Raw genomic sequence first — 18120 nt, forward strand, 5'->3', positions numbered from 1 at the left:
GGGGTACAGAGTCAATGTGGAGGCTATATACAGGGGGTACCGGTACAGAGTCAATGTGGAGGCTATATACAGGGGGTACCAGTACTGACTCAATGTGGAGGCTAAATATAGGGGGTACCGGTACAGAGTCAATGTGGAGGCCATATACAGGGGGTACCAGTACAGAGTCAATGTGGAGGGTATATACAGGGGGTAATGGTACAGAGTTTATGTGGAGGCTATATACAGGGGGTACCGGTACAGAGTCAATGTGGAGGTTATATACAGGGGGTAATGGTACAGAGTTTATGTGGAGGCTATATACAGGGGGTACCGGTACAGAGTCAATGTGGAGGCTATATACAGGGGGTACAGAGTCAATGTGGAGGCTATATACAGGGGGTACCAGTACAGAGTCAATGTGGAGGCTAAATATAGGGGGTACCGGTACAGAGTCAATGTGGAGGCTATATAGAGGGGGTACCGGTACTGAGTCAATGTGGAGGCTATATACAGGGTATTACGGTACAGAGTCAATGTGGAGGCTATATACAGGGGGTACCGGTACTGAGTCAATGTGGAGGCTATATACAGGGAGTACCAGTACAGAGTCAATGTAGAGGCTATATACAGGGAGTAACAGTACAGAGTCAATGTGGAGGCTTTATACAGCGGGTACAGAGTCAATGTGGAGGCTATATACAGGGGGTACCAGTACAGAGTCATTGTGGAGGCTAAATATAGGGGGTACCGGTACAGAGTCAATGTGGAGGCCATATACAGGGGGTACCGGCAGAGAGTCAATGTGGAGGCTATATACAGGGGGTAACTGTACAGAGTCAATGTGGAGGCTATATACAGGGGGTACCGGTACTGAGTCAATGTGGAGGCTATATACAGGGTATTACGGTACAGAGTCAATGTGGAGGCTATATACAGGAGGTACCGGTACTGAGTCAATGTGGAGGCTATATACAGGGAGTACCAGTACAGAGTCAATGTGGAGGCTATATACAGGGAGTAACAGTACAGAGTCAATGTGGAGGCTTTATACAGCGGGTACCAGTACAGAGTGAATGTGGAGGCTATATACATGGTTTACCGGTACAGAGTCAATGTGTAGGCTATGTACAGGGGATACAGAGTCAACGTGGAGCCTATATACAGGGGGTACCAGTACAGAGTCAATTTGGAGGCTATATACAGGGGGTACAGATACTGAGTCAATGTGGAGGCTATGTACAGGGAGTACCAGTACAGAGTCAATGTGGAGGCTATATACATGGTGTACCGGTACAGAGTCAATGTGGAGGCTGTATACAGGGGGTACCAGTACAGAGTGAATGTGGAGGCTATATACATGGTTTACCGGTACAGAGTCAATGTGTAGGCTATGTACAGGGGATACAGAGTCAACGTTGAGCCTATATACAGGGGGTACCAGTACAGAGTCAATTTGGAGGCTATATACAGGGGGTACAGATACTGAGTCAATGTGGAGGCTATGTACAGGGAGTACCAGTACAGAGTCAATGTGGAGGCTATATACAGGTGGTACCGGTACAGAGTCAATGTGGAGGCTGTATACAGGGGGTAACGGTACTGAGTCAATGTGGAGGCTATATACAGGGGGTACCGGTACAGAGTCAATGTGGAGGCTATATACAGGGTGTACCGGTACAGGGTCAATGTGGAGGATATATACAGGGGTACCGGTACAGAGTCAATGTGGAGGCTATATACAGGGTGTACCGGTACAGAGTCAATGTGGAGGCTATATACAGGGAGTAACAGTACAGAGTCAATGTGGAGGCTATATACAGGGGGTACCAGTACAGAGTGAATGTGGAGGCTATGTACAGTGCCTTGCGAAAGTATTCGGCCCCCTTGAACTTTGCGACCTTTTGCCACATTTCAGGCTTCAAACATAAAGATATAAAACTGTATTTTTTTGTGAAGAATCAACAACAAGTGGGACACAATCATGAAGTGGAACGACATTTATTGGATATTTCAAACTTTTTTAACAAATAAAAAAAAACTGAAAAATTGGGCGTGCAAAATTATTCAGCCCCCTTAAGTTAATACTTTGTAGCGCCACCTTTTGCTGCGATTACAGCTGTAAGTCGCTTGGGGTATGTCTCTATCAGTTTTGCACATCGAGAGACTGACATTTTTTCCCATTCCTCCTTGCAAAACAGCTCGAGCTCAGTGAGGTTGGATGGAGAGCATTTGTGAACAGCAGTTTTCAGTTCTTTCCACAGATTCTCGATTGGATTCAGGTCTGGACTTTGACTTGGCCATTCTAACACCTGGATATGTTTATTTTTGAACCATTCCATTGTAGATTTTGCTTTATGTTTTGGATCATTGTCTTGTTGGAAGACAAATCTCCGTCCCAGTCTCAGGTCTTTTGCAGACTCTCTGTATTTGGCTCCATCCATCTTCCCATCAATTTTAACCATCTTCCCTGTCCCTGCTGAAGAAAAGCAGGCCCAAACCATGATGCTGCCACCACCATGTTTGACAGTGGGGATGGTGTGTTCATGGTGATGAGCTGTGTTGCTTTTACGCCAAACATAACGTTTTGCATTGTTGCCAAAAAGTTCCATTTTGGTTTCATCTGACCAGAGCACCTTCTTCCACATGTTTGGTGTGTCTCCCAGGTGGCTTGTGGCAAACTTTAAACAACACTTTTTATGGATATCTTTAAGAAATGGCTTTCTTCTTGCCACTCTTCCATAAAGGCCAGATTTGTGCAATATACGACTGATTGTTGTCGTATGGACAGAGTCTCCCACCTCAGCTGTAGATCTCTGCAGTTCATCCAGAGTGATCATGGGCCTCTTGGCTGCATCTCTGATCAGTCTTCTCCTTGTATGAGCTGAAAGTTGAGGGATGGCCAGGTCTTGGTAGATTTGCAGTGGTCTGATACTCCTTCCATTTCAATATTATCGCTTGCACAGTGCTCCTTGGGATGTTTAAAGCTTGGGAAATCTTTTTGTATCCAAATCCGGCTTTAAACTTCTTCACAACAGTATCTCGGACCTGCCTGGTGTGTTCCTTGTTCTTCATGATGCTCTCTGCGCTTTTAACGGACCTCTGAGACTATCACAGTGCAGGTGCATTTATACGGAGACTTGATTACACACAGGTGGATTGTATTTATCATCATTAGTCATTTAGGTCAACATTGGATCATTCAGAGATCCTCACTGAACTTCTGGAGAGAGTTTGCTGCACTGAAAGTGAAGGGGCTGAATAATTTTGCACGCCCAATTTTTCAGTTTTTGTTTTGTTAAAAAAGTTAGAAATATCCAATAAATGTCGTTCAACTTCATGATTGTGTCCAACTTGTTGTTGATTCTTCACAAAAAAATACAGTTTTATATCTTTATGTTTGAAGCCTGAAATGTGGCAAAAGGTCGCAAAGTTCAAGGGGGCCGAATACTTTCGCAAGGCACTGTACATGGTGTACCGGTACAGAGTCAATGTGGAGGCTATGTACAGGGAGTACCAGTACAGAGTCAATGTGGAGGCTATATACATGGTGTACCGGTACAGAGTCAATGTGGAGGCTATGTACAGGGAGTACCAGTACAGAGTCAATGTGGAGGCTATATACAGGGTGTACCGGTAAAGAGTCAACTTGGAGGCTATATACAGGGAGTAACAGTACAGAGTCAATGTGGAGGCTATATACAGGGGGTACCAGTACAGAGTGAATGTGGAGGCTATATACATGGTGTACCGGTACAGAGTCAATGTGGAGGCTATGTACAGGGAGTACCAGTACAGAGTCAATGTGGAGGCTATATACATGGTGTACCGGTACAGAGTCAATGTGGAGGCTATGTACAGGGAGTACCAGTACAGAGTCAATGTGGAGGCTATATACAGGGTGTACCGGTAAAGAGTCAACTTGGAGGCTATATACAGGGAGTAACAGTACAGAGTCAATGTGGAGGCTATATACAGGGGGTACCAGTACAGAGTGAATGTGGAGGCTATATACATGGTGTACCGGTACAGAGTCAATGTGGAGGCTATGTACAGCGAGTACAAGTACAGAGTCAATGTGGAGGCTATATACAGGGGGTACCAGTACAGAGTGAATGTGGAGGCTATATACAGGGGGTACCGGTACAGAGTCAATGTGGAGGCTATATACAGGGGGTACCAGTACAGAGTCAATGTGGAGGCTATATACAGGGGGTACCAGTACAGAGTCAATGTGGAGGCTATATACAGGGGTACCAGAACTGAGTCAATGTGAAGGCTACACACAGGGGGTACCGGTACAGAGTCAATGTGAAGGCTACATACAGGGGGTACAGAGTCAATGTGGAGGCTATATACAGGGGGTACAGAGTCAATGTGGAGGCTATATACAGGGGTACCGGTACAGAGTCAATGTGGAGGCTATGTACAAGGAGTACAATTACAGAGTCAATGTGGAGGCTATATACAGGGGGTACCAGTACAGAGTCAATGTGGAGGCTATATACAGGGGGTACCAGTACAGAGTCAATGTGGAGGTTATATACAGGGGGTACCGGTAAAGAGTCAATGTGGAGGCTATATACAGAGGATACAGAGTCAATGTGGAGGCTATATACAGGGGTTACAGAGTCAATGTGGAGGCTATTTACAGGGGGTACCGGGACAGAGTTAATGTGGAGGCTATATACAGGGGGTACCAGTACTGAGTCAATGTGGAGGCTATATACAGAGGGTACAGAGTCAATGTGGAGGCTGTATACAGGGGGTACCGGTACTGAGTCAATGTGGAGGCTATATACAGGGGGTACCGGTACTGAGTCAATGTGGAGGCTATATACAGGGGGTACCGGTACTGAGTCAATGTGGAGGCTATATACAGGGGGTACCGGTACTGAGTCAATGTGGAGGCTGTACACAGGGGATACCGGTACTGAGTCAATGTGGAGGCTATATACAGGGGTACTGGTACAGAGTCAATGTGGAGGCTATATACAGGGGGTACCGGTAACGAGCCAGTACAGAGTAGTTGAGGTTTTCGTACATGTGTGGAGGGGTGAAATTACGCTGTTAAGGAGCCTTTTGGACCTAGACTCTGGTACCGCTTGCGATAGTAGAGCGTGCAGTCCATGACTGGGGTGACTGGAGTCTTGGCCTATTTTTAGGGCCTAGCATAGAGGTCCTGGATGGCAGGAAGCTTGGCCCCAGTGATGTACAGGGCCTTGTTAGTACACTCTGTAGCGCCTTACGGTCCGATGCCGAGCAGTTGCCATACCAGGCGGTGATGAAACCAGTCAGGATGCTCTCGATTATGCAGCTGTAGAACTTTTTGAGGATCTATAGACCAATGACAAATCTTTTCAGTCTCCTGAGTGGGAAAAAGTGTTGTCGTACCCTCTTCATGACTGTCTTGGTCTTGGTCTTGGTGTGTTTGGACCATGATAGTTTGTTGGTGATGTGGACACCAAGGAACTTGAAACTCTCGACCCACTCCACTACAACCCAGTCGATGTTAATTGGGGCCTGTTCGGCCTGCCTTTTCCTGTTGTCCACCATCAGCTCCTTTGTCTTGCTCACATTGAGGGAGAGGTTGTTGTCTTGGCACCACACTGCCAGGTCTCTGACCCCCTTCCTATAGGCTGTCTCATTGTTGTCAGTGATCAGGCCTACCACTGTTGGGACGTCAGCAAACTTAATGATGGTTTTGGAGTTGTGTTTGGCGATGCAGTCGTGGGTGAACAGGGAGTACAGGAGGGGACGAAGCACACACAAGGGGCCCCAGTGTTTAGGGTCAGCATAGCAGACGTGTTGTTACCTACCCTTACCACCTGGAGGCGGCCCGTCAGGAAGTCCAGGATCTTGTTGCAAAGAGAGATGTTTAGTCCCAGGGTCCTTAGCTTAGTGATGAGCTTTGAGGGCACTATGGTGTTGAACGCTGAGCTCTAGTTAATGAACAGCATTCTCACATCTATCCAGGTGGGAAAGGGCAGTGTGGAGTGTGATTGAGATTGCATCATCTAATCAAATCAAATGTATTTGTCACATACACATGTTTAGCAGATGTTAATGCGAGTGTAACGAAATGCTTGTGCTTCTAGTTCCGACAATGCAGTAATAACCAACGAGTAATCTAACTAACAATTCCAAAACTACTACCTTATACACACAAGTGTAAAGGGATAAAGAATATGTACATAAAGATATATGAATGAGAGATGGTACAGAGCGGCATAGGCAAGATGCAGTAGATGGTTTCGAGTACAGTATATACATATGAGATGAGTATGTAAACAAAGTGGCATAGTTCAAAGTGGCTAGTGATACATGTATTACATAAAGATGCAGTAGATGATATAGAGTACAGTATATACGTATACATATGAGATGAATAATGTAGGGTATGTAAACATTATATTAAGTAGCATTGTTTAAAGTGGCTAGTGATATATTTTACATCAATTCCCATCAATTCCCATTATTAAAGTGGCTGGAGTTGAGTCAGTGTGTTGGCAGCAGCCACTCAATGTTAGTGGTGGCTATTTAACAGTCTGATGGCCTTGAGATAGAAGCTGTTTTTCAGTCTCTCGGTCCCAGCTTTGATGCACCTGTACTGACCTCGCCTTCTGGATGATAGTGGGGTGAACAGGCAGTGGCTCGGGTGGTTGTTGTCCTTGATGATCTTTATGGCCTTCCTGTGACATCGGGGGGTGTAGGTGTCCTGGAGGGCAGGTAGTTTGCCCCCGGTGATGCGTTGTGCAGACCTCACTACCCTCTGGAGAGCCTTACGGTTGTAGGCGGAGCAGTTGCCGTACAAGGCGGTGATACAGCCCGACAGGATGCTCTCGATTGTGCATCTGTAGAAGTTTGTGAGTGCTTTTGGTGACAAGCCAAATTTCTTCAGCCTCCTGAGGTTGAAGAGGCGCTGCTGTGCCTTCTTCGCGATGCTGTCTGTGTGGGTGGACCAATTCAGTTTGTCTCTGATGTGTACGCCGAGGAACTTAAAACTTACTACCCTCTCCACTACTGTCCCATCGATGTGGATAGGGGGGTGTTCCCTCGGCTGTTTCCTGAAGTCCACAATCATCTCCTTAGTTTTGTTGAAGTTGAGTGTGAGGTTATTATCCTGACACCACACTCCGAGGGCCCTCACCTCCTCCCTGTAGGCCGTCTCGTCGTTGTTGGTAATCAAGCCTACCACTGTTGTGTCGTCCGCAATCTTGATGATTGAGTTGGAGGCGTGCGTGGCCCCGCAGTCGTGGGTGAACAGGGAGTACAGGAGAGGGCTCAGAACGCACCCTTGTGGGGCCCCAGTGTTGAGGTTCAGCGGGGTGGAGATGTTGTTTCCTACCCTCACCACCTGGGGGCGGCCCGTCAGGAAGTCCAGTACCCAGTTGCACAGGGCTTAATGACGAGTTTGGAGGGTACTATGGTGTTAAATGCTGAGCTGTAGTCGATGAACAGCATTCTTACATAGGTATTCCTCTTGTTCAGATGGGTTAGGGCAGTGTGCAGTGTGATTGCGATTGCGTTGTCTGTGGACCTATTGGGGCAGTAAGCAAATTGGAGGGTGTCTAGGGTGTCAGGTAGGGAGGAGGTGATATGATCCTTGACTAGTCTCTCAAAGCACTTGATGACGGAGGTGAGTGCTACGGGGCAATAGTCGTTTAGCTTAGTTACTTTAGCTTTCTTGGGAACAGGAACAATGGTGGCCCTCTTGAAGCATTTGTGAACAGCAGACTGTGATAGGGATTGATTGAATATGTCCGTAAACACACCAGCCAGCTGGTCTGCACATGCTCTGAGTTTGCGGCAAGGGATGCCGTCAGGGCCTGCAGCCTTGCGAGGGTTAACACGTTTGAATGTTTTACTCACATTGGCTTTGGTGAAGGAGAGCCCGCAGGTTTTGGTAGCGAGCCATGTCGAGCAAAGTAGTTGTTTTGTTTGTCTGGGAGCAAGACATCGGGGTCAGCAACGGGGCTGGTTTTCTTTTTGTAGTCCGTGATTGACTGTAGACCCTGCCACATACCTCTCGTGTCTGAGCCGTTGAATTGCAACTCTACTTTGTCTCTATACTGACGCTTAGCTTGTTTGATTGCCTTGCGGAGGGAATAGCTACACTGTTTGTATTTGTTCATGTTTCCGGTCGCCTTGCCCTGATTAAAAGCAATGTTTCGCGCTTTCAGTTTTGCGCGAATGCTGCCATCAATCCACGGTTTCTGGTTGGGGAAGGTTTAAATAGTTGCCATGGGTACAACATCATTGATGCACCTACTAATAAACTCGCTCACCAAATCAGCATATACATCAATGTTGTTGTTCAACACTATCCGGAACATATCCCCGTCCACGTGATTGAAGCAATCTTGAAGCATGGAATCACATTGGTCGGACCAGCGTTGAACAGATCTGAGCATGGGCATTTCCTGTTTTAGTTTCTGTCTATAGGCTATAGCAACAAAATGGAGTCGTGGTCAGATTTGCTGAAAGGAGGGCGAGGGAGGGCTTTGTATGCATCGCGGAAGTTAGAAGAACAATTATCCAGAATTTTGCCAGTCCGGGTCGCGCATTCGATATGCTGATGAAATTTAGGGAGCCTTGTTTTCAGATTAGCCTTCAGAAAATCCCCAGCTACAGTTAATGCAGCCTCAGGATATGTGGTTTCCAGTTTACATAGAGTCCAAAGTTCTTTCAGGGCCGTCGAGGTGTCCGCTGGTGGGATATACACGACTGTGATTATAATCTAAGAGAATTCTCTTGGTAGATAATGCGGTCGGCATTAGATTGTAAGAAATTCTAGGTTAGGTGAACAAAAGGACTTGAGTTCCTGTATGTTGTTATGATCACACCACGACTCGTTAATCATAAGGCATACAGCCCCTCCCTTCTTCTTACCAGAAAGATGATTGTTTTTGTCTGCGCGATTCGTGAAGAAACCAGGTGGCTGTACCGACTCTGATAACGTATCCCGAGTGAGCCATGTTTCAGTGAAACAGAGAATGTTACAATCTCTAATGTCTCTCTGGAAAACAACCCTTGCTCGGATTTCATCTACCTTGTTGTCAAGAGACTGGACATTGGCGAGTAGTATACTCGGAAGCGGTGGGCGATGTGCCCGTCTACAGAGCCTGACCAGAAGATCGCTTTGTCTGGGTGAAGGTCTTTGGGGCTAGGGTGAGTGCAGCCCGACTGCAGCCCGACTTGATTTTACATGTCCAGGAATCAGAGCAATTAGCTGTTGGGCGCTACCATTGTCCCAGTGGGATTTTTGGATCATCACATAACCATGGCTCGGCTGTCTATTTAACCAGGGCCTCGGCAGGCATCCAAGTGGAAGTTTATTGTAAAGCTCTTATAAGATGCCACTTTTTGCTCAGGTTTCCAGTCCTTTTGGGAAAGGTGGGGGCAGTGAAGAGAGGAGTATGAGTCTATGAGTCAGCAGTGGGATGTGAAAAAAGTTCAAATTCGGCTTTTCTGTCTACAGTATACAGCTCTATCATCCTCAGGTCCTTTGAGAGTATTGGGGGAACTCGAGCGTAGTATTAGTGAGATGGAGGTTGAGATGGTGGGGCAAGGCAATGTAGGCCTCCAGACTAATTTAGCTGAATTACATAGGGACCTGTGCAGTTTTTTCCAGGTTAAAGCAAAGGGAGCACTTGTAAGAGCTAGGTTCTCCATGCTGTCCGGGGGTCCATGCTGTCCGGGGTCTCATCGGATGGGGCCACAGTGTCTCCTGACCCCTCCTGTCTCAGCCTCCAGTATTTATGCTGCAGTAGTTTATGTGTCGAGGGGCTAGGGTCAGTTTGTTATATTTGAACTTCTTCTGTCTTATCTGGTTTTAAGTATGCTCTCTCTAATTCTCTCTTTCTCTCTCTCGGAGGACCTGAGCCCTGAGCCCTGGCCTTGCTGCTGTTCCAGTTTCAACTGTTCTACCTGCGGCTATGGAACCCTAAACTGTTCATATTTACTCTTGAGGTGCTGTCCTGTTTCATCCTCTACAACTACTGTGATTATTATTATTTGACCCTGCTGGTCATCTATGAACGTTTGAAAATCTCGGCCATGTTCTGTTATAATCTCCACCCGGCACAGCCAGAAGAGGACTGGCCACCCTTCATAGCCTGGTTCCTCTCTTGGTTTCTTCCTAGGTTTTGGCCTTTCTAGGGAGTTTTTCCTAGTCACCGTGCTTCTACACCTGCATTGCTTGCTGTTTGGGGTTTTAGGCTGGGTTTCTGTACAGCACTTTGAGATATTAGCTGATGTACGAAGGGCTATATAAATACATTTGATTTGATAGAGGACTGAGGGTCTTCCAAATATTGAAAGTGTGTAAATAGTTACCCATGTTATTTTGTAAATGTATATATTTTTTTCCATATTTTTTTGTCCATTTTTTGTGGGGGTGTGTTAGAATACCATTTTGGCATTTTGTATATAGTTATTTGTTTCAAAATGTATACCTTCACCAATTTGGCCACTTGGGTACATTTGGGCTACTTGTGTGGGACACCTGGGTGACTTCATGATAAATGTCATGTCGCACACTCATTTTTGGAAGTTATCATTCTGAAACTTTGCACAAGTACTGTTGCCCTCTTATGTTTTCCACTGAAATTGTCCCCATCATCCTATCTGAATGTTTGTTTTATCTTGTTCATTTTAAAGATGACGATACAACAATAAATAAAAAAAACGCATGGTTTTTTTCATTTCATTGTATTATCTAAACCATATATATTGTGTTATATTCTCCTACATTCAATTCACATTTAGACAAACTTCAGAGGGTATTCTTTCAAACGGTACCAAGAGTATGCATATCTTTGGTTCTGTGCCTGAGCTACAGTCAGTTAGATCTGGGTATGTCTTCAGGCGGAAATTGAAAAAAATAGGGGGGTAGTAGCTCTAAGAGGTTTTTAAGGAAATCATGAATGTATTGGAATTAGTCGATATATGGAGGCTTAAATACCCTGACCTAGTGAGACAAACATGGCGGAGGCTTAATCAAGCTAGTTGTCTGACTACTTTCTTATGTCATTCTCTCTGGCCCCAGAAGTTAAAAAAGTGTTGATAGGGGACAGAATGTAGTCAGATCATCACATAATTGGCATATATATTACTTTTACAGAAATTCCACGTGGGCGAGGATATTGGAAATTTAATCAAAGCCTACTGGATGATAACTTGTTTACAACTAGGGACAGAAGAATTTATAACTGACTTTTTCCGACATAAAATAGGTACAGCAGATCCACTTATTTGTAACGGATTTCCTCCTTTCCTCATCTGGTGAGGACCAAAGCACAGCGTGGTAAGTGTGATATTTAATTAAAACTCAGAACACTAAACAATAACTGACAACGTGAATTACCAAACCGAAACAGTACAGTGTGGCTCAAACACATACACGGAAACAAACACCCACAAACCAAAAGTGAAACCCAGGCTACCTAAGTATGATTCTCAATCTGCCTCTGATTGAGAACCATACTAGGCCGAACTCAAAAACCAACATAGAAAAACAAACATAGACTGCCCACCCCAACTCACGCCCTGACCATCCTAAAACAAAGAATAAAATAACAGAACTATGGTCAGAACGTGACATTATTGTTCCATATTAATAAAGGAAATAGGACTAGCAGCAATACAAACTGTAGCACAGAGGCTCAGAATAAGAATATAATTTTTCAATTTCAATTATTATACCAAATTATTGCAACCAATAGAATGCTAATTTTTCAAAATAAAAGCCTGAAACTATGTCTAAAGACTGTTCACACCATGGGGAAGCCATAGGAAAAGGAATCTGGTTGATATCCCTATAAATGGAGCGAAGGCAGGCTATGGAACATGGAGCTTTCAAAATAGAAACCACTTCCTGGTTGGATTTTCCTCAGGTTTTCACCTGCAATATCAGTTATGTTATACTCACAGACAATATTTTGACAGTTTTGGAAACTTTAGAGTGTTTTCTATCCTACTCTGACAATTATATGCATATTCTAGATTCTGGGCCTGAGAAATAGACCGTTTACTTTGGGTATGTTTTTCATACAAACATCAAAATACTGCCCCCTACACTCAACAGGTTAAAGGTCTTACTCAAATTGACTACAGAGAGCGTGATCATGTATTGACGCTTTGCCTGTTTGATGGTTCGTCGGGGGGCATAGCGGGATTTCTTATAAGCTTCCAGGTTAGAGTCCTGCTCCTTGAAAGCGGCAGCTCTAACCTTTTGCTCAGTGAGGATGTTGCCTGTAATCCATGGCTTCTGGTTGGGGTATGTACGGTCACTGTGGGGACGACGTCATCGATACACTTATTGATGAAGCCAATGACTGATGTAGTGTACTCCTCATCGGAGGAATCCCGAAACATATTCCAGTCTGTGCTAGCAAAACAGTCCTTTAGCTTAGCATCTGCTTCATCTGACCACTTTTTTATCAGGAGGATAGAATTTATGGTCAGAATTGCCAGATGGAGGGCAAGGGAGATCTTTGTATGCGTCTCTGTGTGTGGAGTAAAGGTGGTGGTCCAGAGTTTTTCTCCCTCTGGTTGCACATTTAACATGAGGTAGCGGGTAACTGTACCTCACAGTTATCTGATTTAGGCCTCGATAGTCAATACACGGGAGCAGACCTCCCTCCTTCTTCTTCACAAAAAAGAAACCCGAGGAGGCGGGGGAAGTGGAGGACCGATTCGGAGACATATGTTTCCATAGCCACCGTCTCTGCCTGTGACAGGGGATACAAGTGACTCCTGGGAAGTGCGGCATCTACCAGGAGATTTATCGCACAATCCCCCCGTCGATGGGGTGGTAATTGAGTGTGCGGCATCTACCAGGAGATTTATCGCACAATCCCCCCGTCGATGGGGTGGTAATTGAGTCGCCTTCTTTTTGGACTATATTGACTATCGAGGCCTAAATCAGATAACTGTGAGGTACAGTTACCCGCTACCTCATGTTAAATGTGCAACCAGAGGGAGAAAAACTCGGCATATTCGTTGGGAATGAACATGGTGGAGACCTGGTCTGGACTTTCCACCAAAGTAGCACCTACGGAAAATTCTAAACACCCCCCGAGCACTCTCGCGACTACCCCGTGAGAGCTCTCAGTTGCCATGAAATAGTGGGGTCATGACAAGCTTACCAGGGTAGGCCTAGCACCACAGGAAACGCAGGAGAGTCAATGAGGAAGAGACTGATTCTCTCCTTGTGACCCCCCTGTGTCACCATGCCCAGAGGAGCAGTGGCCTCCCTAATCAACCCTGACCCTAATGGTCGACTATCTAAGGCGTGACCTGGGAAGGGCATAGCCACAGGAACGATGGGGATCCCTAAACTATGGGCAAATGATCTGTCAATAAAATTTCCAGCCGCGCCTGAATCGACGATCGCCTTATGCTGGGAATGTGGGGGAAACTCAGGAAGTAACAAACAAAAACTTGTGTGCAACAGAGGGCTCTGGGAAGAATGGTGCCTTCTCACCTGGGGTGACGCCAGAGTGCCCTGCCTGCTGCCTCGACCCCCAGAGTAACCAACCCGGCACCGACCGGCAGTGTGACATGGTTCAGGGGGAGCAGGTAGTGGAGGTCCCTGTTGTGCTGTTGGAGGTGCTGAAGGAACTCTCCATCTCTCCCAGCGTTTCATAGCTTGGACAACGCGGTCCATGGCGGGATGGTGGAGCATCGCTGTGTGTTCCTGGACGCGCTCCTCTACCCCCATACCAGGGGCACCTGCTCCTGCTGACTCCATATTCGGGTATTCTGTAAGGGGTGCGTAACTGGTGTCAGTGAAGTCAGATGCAGGAGAGCAGAACTGGGTAATAACCGGAGCAGTTTAATATATATATATATATATATATATATATATATATATATATATATATATATATATACCACCGGCATCCAGAATAATAAAGAATGGGTACAAAACAAGACAAAAATGTGCACTTACAGCAAACAATACCACACAAAGACATGGGGGAACATAGGGTTAAATACACAACACGTAATGAAGGAATGAAAACCAGGTGTGTGGGAAAACAAGACAAAACAAATGGAAAATGAAAAATGGATCGGCGATGGCTAGAAGACCGGTGACGTCGACCGTTGAACACCGCCCAAACAAGGAGAGGAACCGACTTCGGCAGAAGTCGTGACACTTGTTAAAGGAAAAAAAGGATTCTGCCAGTCTGTGGTGAGTAATCCCTGTTCTGATGTCCAGAAGTTATTTTCGGTCATAAGAGAAGGTAGCAGCAACATTATGTACAAAATAAGTTAAAAAAATACGTTACATACAATGCAAAGAAACAAACAAAATAACACAATTGTATAGGAACACGTAAAACGCCAGCCTTGTTCTCTGGCGCCATCTGAAAGCTCTGCTATGAATGGTGTTAAGAGATAGATGGGAGGGGTTGAATGGAGCTGAAGGGTGGAACTAAAAACAACAAGATAACAAATGTAAAACATACGGGGTCTGTAAAATGTATATAGGTTTAGAACGTTTGTGAAACAACACAGTTACAAATATATGGCAAATATAAATCAACCTGGATGGACATCAGAAATAGAGGAAGGCCAGGACCAGTCTTCTGTATTGATAATTTATTTTACTAGGCAGGTCAGTTGAGAACAAATTCTTATTTTCAACAACGGCCTAGGAACAGTGGGTTAACTGCCTGTTCAGGGGCAATACGACAGATTTTGTACCTTGTCAGCTTGGGGATTTGAACTTGCAACCTTTCGGTTACTAGTCCAATGCTCTAACCACTAGGCTACCCTGCTGAGGATGTGTTTTTTACACATAACCCCCCCCCCCGGTAGTTATTGGGGTCAAATTTGTCTCCACTTATGTGGATTAGGGTGATCAGTCATTGTTTCCAAATATTGGGGAAGATGCCAGAGCTGAGGATGATGTTGAAGAGTTTAAGCATTGCCAATTGGAATTTCTGGGCTGTATATTGTATAATTTCATTTAGGATCTCTCTCGCTCTCTCTCTCTCCACCCCTCTATCACTCTCTCTCTCTAGCTCTCTCTCCATCCCTCTTTCCCTCTCTCTCTCTCCAACCCTCTCTCCTTCTCTCTTTCTCGCTCTCTCTCTTTCTCTCCCTCGTTCTCTCTCCATCCCGCTCTCTCTCTTTCTCTCTCTCCTTCTCTCTCTCTCCATCCCCCTCTCTCCTCTCAGGAACAACTGTTCTCTGTAAAACCTACCATCTAGTTTAGTTGTAAATTCTCAGAATCATGCTTCCAGCAATGCCTGTATGTTATTGTGTGTAGTATTCTATTGTATGGGGTTGGTGGTCACAACACAATGGAAACCAACCCTAACCCTGTGAAAATTCAAGGGTCGTCAGTATAGTTTCCTGGGGTCAATCTCTCAACTCAGTCTCCTGTGTGTGTGTGTGTGTGTGTGTGTGTGTGTGTGTGTGTGTGTGTGTGTGTGTGTGTGTGTGTGTGTGTGTGTGTGTGTGTGTGTGTGTGTGTGTGTGTGTTTGTGTGTGTGTGTGTGTGTGTGTGTGTGTGTGTGTGTGTGTGTAAATGGTTCCATGCTACAAAGAGAGAGACAGGGGGAGAGAGACAAAAGAGAGAGTGAGGGAATTGCAAAGGAGATTGAGAAAATTGTAGATGTCAGTATAGATTAGTGTTAGATAAGTAAACTGGGGAATGGACAGACTGGGCCCTGGGGGTGTTGCCAAGATAACAGCTCTTAACTAACCATAACAGCTATGTTCTGCCTATGACTGGATCCCAAATAGTACCTTCTTTCCTATTTTTGACCAGGACCCATAGTGAACTCCTATACTTTTGACCAGGACCCATAGTGATCTCCTGTACTTTTGACCAGGACCCATAGTGAACTCCTGCACTTTTGACCAGGACCCATAGTGAACTCCTATACTTTTGACCAGGACCCATAGTGATCTCCTGTACTTTTGACCAGGACCCATAGTGATCTCCTGTACTTTTGACCAGGACCCATAGTGATCTCCTGTACTTCTGACCAGGATCCATAGTGATCTACTGTACTTTTGACCAGGACCAATAGTGATCGGTACTTTTGACCAGGACCCATAGTGAACTCCTGATCTTTTGACCAGGACCCATAGTGAACTCCTGTACTTTGACCAGGACCCATAGGGATCTCCTGTACTATTGACCAGGACCCATAGTGATCTCCGGTACTTTTGACCAGGACCCATAGTGATCTCCTGTACTTTTGACCAGGACCCATAGTGATCTCCTGTACTTTTGACCAGGACCCATAGTGATCTCCTGTACTTTTGACCAGGACCCATAGTGATCTCCAGCCATAGTGATCTACTGTACTTTTGACCAGGACCCATAGTGAACTCCTGTACTTTTGACCAGGACCCATAGTGAACTCCTGTACTTTTGACCAGGACCCAAAGTGATCTACTGTACTTTTGACCAGGGCCCATAGTGATCTCCTGTACTTTTGACCAGGACCCATAGTAATCTCCTCTACTTTTGACCAGGACCCATAGTGAACTCCTGTTCTTTTGAACAGGACACATAGTGAACTCCTGTACTTTTGACCAGGACCCATAGGAATCTCCTGTACTTTTGACCAGGACCCATAGTGAACTCCTGTACTTTTGACCAGGACCCATAGTAATCTCCTTTACTTTTGACCAGGACAAATAGTGATCTCCAGCCATAGTGATCTACTGTACTTTTGACCAGGACGCATAGTGAACTCCTGTACTTTTGACCAGGACCCATAGTGAACTCCTGTACTTTTGACCAGGACCCATAGTGATCTGTACTTTTGACCAGGACCCATAGTGAACTCCTGTACTTTTGACCATGACACATAGTGATCTCCTGTACTTTTGACCAGGACCCATAGTGATCTCCTGTACTTTGACCAGGACCCATAGTGATCTCCTGTACATTTGACCAGGACCCATAGTGACCTCCTGTTCTTTTGAACAGGACGCATAGTGATCACCTGTACTTTTGACCAGGACCCATAGTGATCTCCTGTACATTTGACCAGGACCCATAGTGAAGTCCTGTACTTTTGACCAGGACCAATAGTGATCTCCAGCCATATTGATCTCCTGTACTTTTGACCAGGACCCATAGTGAACTCCTGTACTTTTGACCAGGAACCATAGTGAACTCCTGTACTATTGACCAGGACCCATAGTGAACTCCTGTACTTTTGACCATGACACATAGTGATCTCCTGTACTTTTGACCAGGACCCATAGTGATCTCCTGTACTTTGACCAGGACCCATAGTGATCTCCTGTACATTTGACCAGGACCCATAGTGAACTCCTGTACTTTGACCAGGACCCATAGGGATCTCCTGTACTATTGACCAGGACCCATAGTGATCTCCTGTACTTTTGACCAGGACCCATAGTGATCTACTGTACTTTTGACCAGGACCCATAGTGATCTCCTGTACTTTTGACCAGGACCCATAGTGATCTCCTGTACTTTTGACCAGGACCCATAGTGATCTCCAGCCATAGTGATCTACTGTACTTTTGACCAGGACCCATAGTGAACTCCTGTACTTTTGACCAGGACCCATAGTGAACTCCTGTACTTTTGACCAGGACCCAAAGTGATCTACTGTACTTTTGACCAGGGCCCATAGTGATCTCCTGTACTTTTGACCAGGACCCATAGTAATTTCCTCTACTTTTGACCAGGACCCATAGTGAACTCCTGTTCTTTTGAACAGGACACATAGTGAACTCCTGTACTTTTGACCAGGACCCATAGGAATCTCCTGTACTTTTGACCAGGACCCATAGTGAACTCCTGTACTTTTGACCAGGACCCATAGTAATCTCCTTTACTTTTGACCAGGACAAATAGTGATCTCCAGCCATAGTGATCTACTGTACTTTTGACCAGGACGCATAGTGAACTCCTGTACTTTTGACCAGGACCCATAGTGAACTCCTGTACTTTTGACCAGGACCCATAGTGATCTGTACTTTTGACCAGGACCCATAGTGAACTCCTGTACTTTTGACCATGACACATAGTGATCTCCTGTACTTTTGACCAGGACCCATAGTGATCTCCTGTACTTTGACCAGGACCCATAGTGATCTCCTGTACATTTGACCAGGACCCATAGTGACCTC

The sequence above is a fragment of the Oncorhynchus clarkii genome, chromosome 14 (genome assembly GCF_045791955.1).
Source record: "Oncorhynchus clarkii lewisi isolate Uvic-CL-2024 chromosome 14, UVic_Ocla_1.0, whole genome shotgun sequence".
In the NCBI taxonomy this organism is placed as follows: domain Eukaryota; kingdom Metazoa; phylum Chordata; class Actinopteri; order Salmoniformes; family Salmonidae; genus Oncorhynchus; species Oncorhynchus clarkii.